This window comes from Pituophis catenifer, unplaced genomic scaffold (assembly GCF_029215685.1).
Source record: "Pituophis catenifer annectens isolate HBS135680 unplaced genomic scaffold, rPitCat1.0.hap2 SCAF_10, whole genome shotgun sequence".
Lineage (NCBI taxonomy): Eukaryota > Metazoa > Chordata > Lepidosauria > Squamata > Colubridae > Pituophis > Pituophis catenifer.
The window spans coordinates 9,042,757-9,049,934 of record NW_027256890.1 but is presented as its reverse complement, the minus strand read 5'-3'; positions in this window follow the sequence as shown (position 1 = coordinate 9,049,934).

Sequence of the window (7,178 nt, the reverse complement as noted above, 5' to 3'; positions counted from 1 at the left end):
AAAGCATGCTGGCTGGGGAATTCTGGGAGTGGAAGTCCACCCATCTTAAAGCATGCTGGCTGGGGAATTCTGGGAGTTGAAGTCCACCTGTCTTAAAGCATGCTGGCTGGGGAATTCTGGGAGTTGAAGTCCACCCATCTTAAAGCATGTTGGCTGGGGAATTCTGGGAGTTGAAGTCCACCCATCTTAAAGCATGCTGGCTGGGGAATTCTGGGAGTTGAAGTCCACCTGTCTTAAAGCATGCTGGCTGGGGAATTCTGGGAGTTGAAGTCCACCCATCTTAAAGCATGTTGGCTGGGGAATTCTGGGAGTTGAAGTCCACCCATCTTAAAGCATGCTGGCTGGGGAATTCTGGGAGTTGAATTCCACCAATCTTAAAACATGAGGACTAGAGTAACATTACTAACATTAGGATATGAGTAACATTAGCAATTAGAGGGAAGGAAAAATCGGAGTGTTACAACATATGGGAGCAATTTTATCAATGGATAGAGACTGAATATGGATAATGGGCAATGTAAAAATAAGAAATATGGGGAAAATATGTTGTAATGCATTAAATGTAAAAGGAAAGATAAATACTAATAAAATGATGATAAATGTTGAATGTGATGACACAAAAACATTTTGTACCCAGATGTTACACTGATTGATTAATGATGAATTGTTTGTTTAAAAATAAAAATATTTCCCCCCCCCAAAAAATTAATAATAATAATTCAGCTACGCAACATGAACTGGACACAATTCATACTTGGTTTGCTGCGCACTGAACTGACCTCGCGAAATCAGTTTACGGAAAATCGGCGTAATGGGTAGACCTTGTGAGTTTTTCCGTCTCCTCCAGTATTTTTCTTTTCCTTGGCCCCAAATGAGCAAAAAGGCTCTGTGTAACTGCAAAGAACTTTGGGTAGGCTTGGAGAAAAAGACACACGTGTGTGTGTGTGTGTGTGTGTGTGTGTGTGTGTGTGTGTGTTTAATCCTCCTGGATTGAGATTCTTCACACTGGGCCGATGTAACAGAAGGGAGTTTGTGAGTTCGGGGTGCGGTGAGCCATCCGGTTGTCAGCTTCAGGGAGTTGGCAAGAGAGATGGAGAATTAGCTGCTGAAATAAGAACTATTAGCAGAGGATCATAATTACATGAAAGTAGAGTTAAAAAAAAATTGGCATTGGATAAAAGAGTTCTAAATGAGACAGTGAGGATGTGACAACCATCATCGCAAATTGTTTCTTCTTCTTCTTCTTCTTCTTCTTCTTCTTCTTCTTCTTCTTCTTCTTCTTCTTCTTCTTCTTTTCCTCCTCCTCCTCCTCCTCCTTCTCCTCCTTCTCCTCCTCCTTTTCCTCCTTCTTTTCCTTCTTCTTCTCCTTCTCCTTCTTCTCCTCCTTCTTCTCCTCCTCCTCCTCCTCCTCCTGCTCCTCCTCCCCTCCTTCTCCTTCTTCTCCTCCTCCTCCTTCTCCTTCTCCTTCTCCTTCTCCTCCTTCTCCTCCTTCTTCTCCTTCTTCTCCTTCTTCTTCTCCTCCTCCTCCTTTTCCTTCTCCTCCTGCTCCTCCTCCCCCTCCTTCTCCTTCTCCTCCTCCTCCTTCTCCTTCTCCTCCTCCTCCTCCTCTCCACCTAGCTAGGTGGCTCAGTGGCTAAGACACTGAGCTTGTCGATCAGAAAGGTCTGGCAGTTCGGTGGTTCGAATCCCTAGTATAGGTCACCTGCGTGAGCAGGGGGTTGGACTAGATGACCTCCAAGGTCCCTTCCAACTTTGTTACTGTTACCAACCTCCTCCTCCTCCTCCTCCTTCTCCTCCTCCTCATTATGAAAACACCTTTTCCTTCTCTACCTCTTCCCCCTCTTCTTCCTTTCCTTCTCCCCCCTCTCTCTTCCTCTTCTTCTCCTTCCTTCTTTTTTCTTCTCCTCCTCTTCCTCTTCACCTCGTCCTGCAAGCTGAGACAAGAACTGCATTCACTTTGTTTTGGGTGACAACAAGTTGGAAGTTCTGTTGTACAAGAACGGGCCAACCAGACCCGAAAGAAAGTAGATCTCCTCACATCGCTTTCCACCATCATGAGATCTAGTAACCTAGCCCAACAAATTTGCTCCGACACTCTTCACCACCTCAGGATTTTATACATGTCGCTCTCCAATGCTGTTGACTACATCTTCTTCTCTGGCTTTTAATTTGGAGCAGAAACTTCTTCTTCTTCTTCTTTTTTTTTTGCAAGGGAGTTTTCCTTTATCACAATTTTGTACACGAGGACCAAAGCTGTTTTTTCCCCTCTGGTCTGGGAGGGTCAGGGAAACAGGTGTATTTTCCAGCCTCAATGACTCAGTGCTTTTATTTGTTGGCAGAATGGATTTCCTGAAATAATTCCACTTGGCTGGATCTGACTCCATCTTTCTCGCTTTCTTGTTCTTCAATGCCTAACTTTTAAATTTTATTTTTTACTGATGTCTTTAGCTAGAAGGAGGACAGCAGGGGGAAAAAGTAGCACAAATTTCCATTTTTTTAAAACCATGCCAGGTGCTACGATAAGATGATAGAGAATATAGAAGAGAATATAGAATGACAGAGTTGGAAGGGATCTTGGAGGTCTGCTAGTCCAACCCTCTGGTGATCTCTGTGTGTGTTTGTTTGTTTGTATGTTTGTATCTGTATGTGTGCACACCAGTGGTGGAATTCAAATTTTTTTACTACTGGTTCTGTGGGCGTGGCTTGGTGGGCGTGATGTGGCTTGGTGGGCATGGCAGTGGAAGGATACTACAAAATCCCCATTCCCTCCCCACTCCAGGGGGAAGGATACTGCAAAATCTCCATTCCCTCCCCACTCCAGGGGAAAGGATACTGCAAAATCCCCATTCCCTTCCCACTCCTGGGGGAAGGATATTGCAAAATCTCCATTCCCTCCCCACTCCTGGGGGAAGGATATTGCAAAATCTCCATTCCCTCCCCACTCCGGGGGAAAGGATACTGCAAAATCCCCATTCCCACCCCACTCCAGGGGGAAGGATCCACTCCTGGGGAAAGGATACTGCAAAATCCCCATTCCCTCCCCACTCCAGGGGAAAGGATACTGCAAAATCCCCATTCCCTCCCCACCCCAGGGGAAAGGATATTGCAAAATCTCCATTCCCACCCCACTCTGGGGCCAGCCAGAGGTGGTATTTGCCGGTTCTCTGAACTACCCAAAATTTCCACTACCGGTTCTCCAGAACCTGTCATAACCTGCTGGATTTCACCCCGGTGCACGCCATTCTACTGGAAGCCATTAAAATGTTCATGGCTTTTTTATTTTTCCTCTTTGGAATGTGATGCCTTTGAGATAATGCTCTTTTAATAGAACATCTAAATAGTAATATTTATATCCTTTCTTCTTTCCCCCCCCTGTAAAAACAATGAGAAAAATATAGCTACCGTTGAAAGACACTATAAAAATAGGGAAAAGCCCCTTGAAATAATCCAGAGTCTTGTTTTTGAAGTGAGCCTGACCTGCCCTATGTTTGCAAAACACAAGGAGCTATAAAGTAAATGTCTTGTGTTTGATTTTTTGTTCGGTTTTAAATTGTTTTGCGGCCGGCTGGTTACATTTATTACATTACATTTAAAATAGGTTAAAATGTTGACCTCCAGCATTATCTCAATGGAAGTTAAAAATCTGTTATCCACAACCTGGATATTTTCTTTAAACCACCATTGGATTTGTTTTGATTGTATTGGATTTGATTGTATTTGAATGCAGGTATTATGCTTTAATAACCTAAGGGTAGGATTCAAGATGTTTTTTTCAACCTTGGTAGCTTTAAGATGTGGGGACTTCAACTCCCAGAATTCCCCAGCCAGCATGTTTAACATGGGTGGACTTCAACTCCCAGAATTCTCTGGTCAGCATGGCTGACTGTTTAGCTGTCTTAAAGCATGCTGGCTGGGGAATTCTGGGAGTTGAAGTCCAACCGTCTTAAAGCATGCTGGCTGAGGAATTCTGGGAGTGGAAGTCCACCCATTTTAAAGCATGCTGGCTGGGGAATTCTGGGAGTTGAAGTCCACCCATCTTAAAGCATGCTGGCTGGGGAATTATGGGTATTGAAGTCCAACTGTCTTAAAGCATTGCTGGCTGGGGAATTCTGGGAACTGAAGCCCACCAATCTTAAGAGAATTCTGGGAGTTGAAGTCCAACTGTCTTAAAGCATGCTGGCTGGGGAATTCTGGGAGTTGAAGTCCACCTGTCTTAAAGCATGCTGGCTGGGGAATTCTGGGTATTGAAGTCCAACTGTCTTAAAGCATTGCTGGCTGGGGAATTCTGAGAGCTGAAGCCTACCAATCTTAAGAGAATTCTGGGAGTTGAAGTCCAACCGTCTTAAAGCATGCTGGCTGGGGAATTCTGGGAGTCGATGTCCACCAATCTTAAAACATGAGGACTAGAGAATTCTGGGAGTTGAAGTCTACCATCTTAAAGCATGCTGGCTAGGGAATTCTGGGAGTCAAAGTCCAACTGTCTCAAAGCATGCTGGCTGGGGAATTCTGGGAGCTGAAGCCCACCCATCTTAAAACATGAGGACTAGAGAATTCTGGGAGTTGGAGTCCATCCCTCTAAAAGCATGGTGGCTGAGGAATTCTGGGCGTTGAAGTCCATACGTTGTAAAGTATGCTGGCTGGGGAATTCTGGGAGTTGAAGTCCACCCATGGTAAAACATGCACGGTGGGGAATCCTGGGAGGTGACATCCATACATCTTAAAAGTAGCCAGGATTGAAAAGCACTGATTTAGAGTTTTTTTTTTTTTAATCTGATTTTTTTACTTTCTGGGCACAGCACACATTCCTTTATCCTTGAGCATCCTTTCCTTGTACCAAGGAGTTCAAAAATAAAATCGGTTTCCCGCCAACTTTAATTGATGGGCGTCCCTTTGGGGTGAAGTGATTTGCCATTTATAAATCAGTGTTTTTCCCACCCAGCGTGTCAGATGGGGACATCGCTTTCCCTTTGATTTCACCCTGGACAAAGGGACGATTGTGATAGAGAAGGAGGGCATTTCGAGCCATTTCGAGGGCATTTTTGCCACTGTTTATTCTGTATCCCGTTTAGTTACGTTGCTTTGCTGGCTGATAAATGTCAGATTTTGCACCCTGATTGAGGTCTTCCTCAAGACCAGGGAAAACTTTGGTGCCAGAAGAACAAATTCAGGTTTCCCCCTTTATTATTATTTATGCTTTTAATGCTTTTAAAGTAATAACGGAGAAAGAAAAACAACAGGCACAAAACACAAAAAGTAAATTATAACACCGAGGCATAATTTCTCAAATATATATATATATATATTTATTTATTTATTTTTGGCTGAGCAACCTGGAGAGAACATGCCAAGAAGATCACAGAGCAATATTTCTCAGTCTTAGTAACTTTACGTTTAGACTTCACTTCCCAGAATTTATTTATTTTATTTCTTTATTGGAATTTGTCAGAGAAAAATGAGAACAAGAATAAGAGAATAAAAATACAATGATAGGGACGATTGGCACGTTAGTGCACTTATGCACTCCCCCTCTACTGACCACTTATGTATGAAGCGTATAGTCAAGGCAATGGTTTTCCCAGCTGCAATGGATGGCTGTGAAAGTTGGACCATAAGGAAGGCTGAGCGCCAAAGAATGGAGGCCTTTGAACTCTGGTGCTGGAGAAGACTCCTGCGAGTCCCTTGGACTGCAAGGCGATCCAACCGGTCAGTCCTAGAGGAGACCAACCCTGACTGCTCTTTAGAAGGCCAGATCCTGAAGAGGAAATTCAGATACTCAAATGGTCACTTAATGAGAAGGAAGGACTCCCTGGAGAAGAGCCTAATGTTGGGAACGATGGAGGGCAAAAGAAGAAGAAGGGGACGGCAGAGAAGGAGGTGGCTGGATGGAGTCACCGAAGCAGTCGGCGTGAGCTTCAATGGACTCCAGAGGATGGTAGAGGACAGGAAGGCCTGGAGGAACGTTGTCAATGGGGTTGCGATGGGTCAGACATGACTTCTCAACTAACAACAGCAAAAAGGTGCACAGTCAATTGTGACCGTGAAAAATTTGTAGCTGAATCCTTAGATTCAGTTCAGCATTCCAGACTTTGACAACTCTGTCACAGAAATCGTATTTTTTACGGTCAAGTCTAGAACGATTTACATTGAGTTTAAAGTGATCTTTCATGCGCGTATTATTGCGATTAAAACAGAAAAAGTCATTTATGGGGAAAGTTATCCAAACCGAGAATTTTGACCCTAGTAGCAGCCTGCATGAGAAACACTTATCACCGAGACCTGATGGAATCAGGGCTGGGCTGCTGGGGGTTTGTAGGGGTTCGGGGGAACCTCTAGCTAAGATTCTATGCAGTTCGGAGAACCCCCAAATCCCACTCCTGGCTGGCCCACCCCACCCCACCGCTCCCGGGAGTCCCCATGCGGTCTGTTTTGGATGCAGGTAACTGCAGAGTGCAGGTGAAGGCGAAAAACAGACCTACCGGAAGATCGGGAAGGCCGGAAACGGGCCCTTTTCCAGCCTCCAGAGGTCCTCCGGAGCCTGGGGAGGCCGTTTTCCGCCCATCTGGAGGCTTGGGGAAAGCCTTCGGAGCCTGGGGAGGGCAAAAACGCCCCCCCTCCCCATGGTGCAGAAGGCTGACTAGGCCATGCCTGCCCAGCAACCGGATAGAGAACCCCTTGCTAAAATTTTTGAAGCCATCCCTGGATGGAATCCTCTTTTATTCCTTAAATGTTGGAAAGATAGGCAATGATTTGCAACCTAGGCTATAGGATAATTGTCTGTATTATAGTCTTTGACATCCCTCTGGTGGTGGTAGCTGAACATTGCAGCCATGGGTGACAATTTATAATCTCAAGGTCGAGTTGCTGGTTAGAATCTGACCGTGACCTGGTTCAGTGCAAATGCTTTTAAAAAAAACGAGTAAAATCAAACCTTGGAGTTTTAACTGTAACGTGTGCTGGGCTCCGAGTCATTGACACGCTATTCCCCTGCTGATTTTCCTTTTAAAGTAAGAAATAAACGTTGCAAATAAGTTGGTGCAAATGTGGCGATAAAAACAATTAGAAAAAAAGATGGGGAACGTTGCTTTGGCGTACGATAGAATGTAGAGCATAGAACAACAGAGTTGGAAGGGGCCTTGGAGGTCTTCTAGTCCAGCCCCCTGCTCAAGCAGGAACCCCTA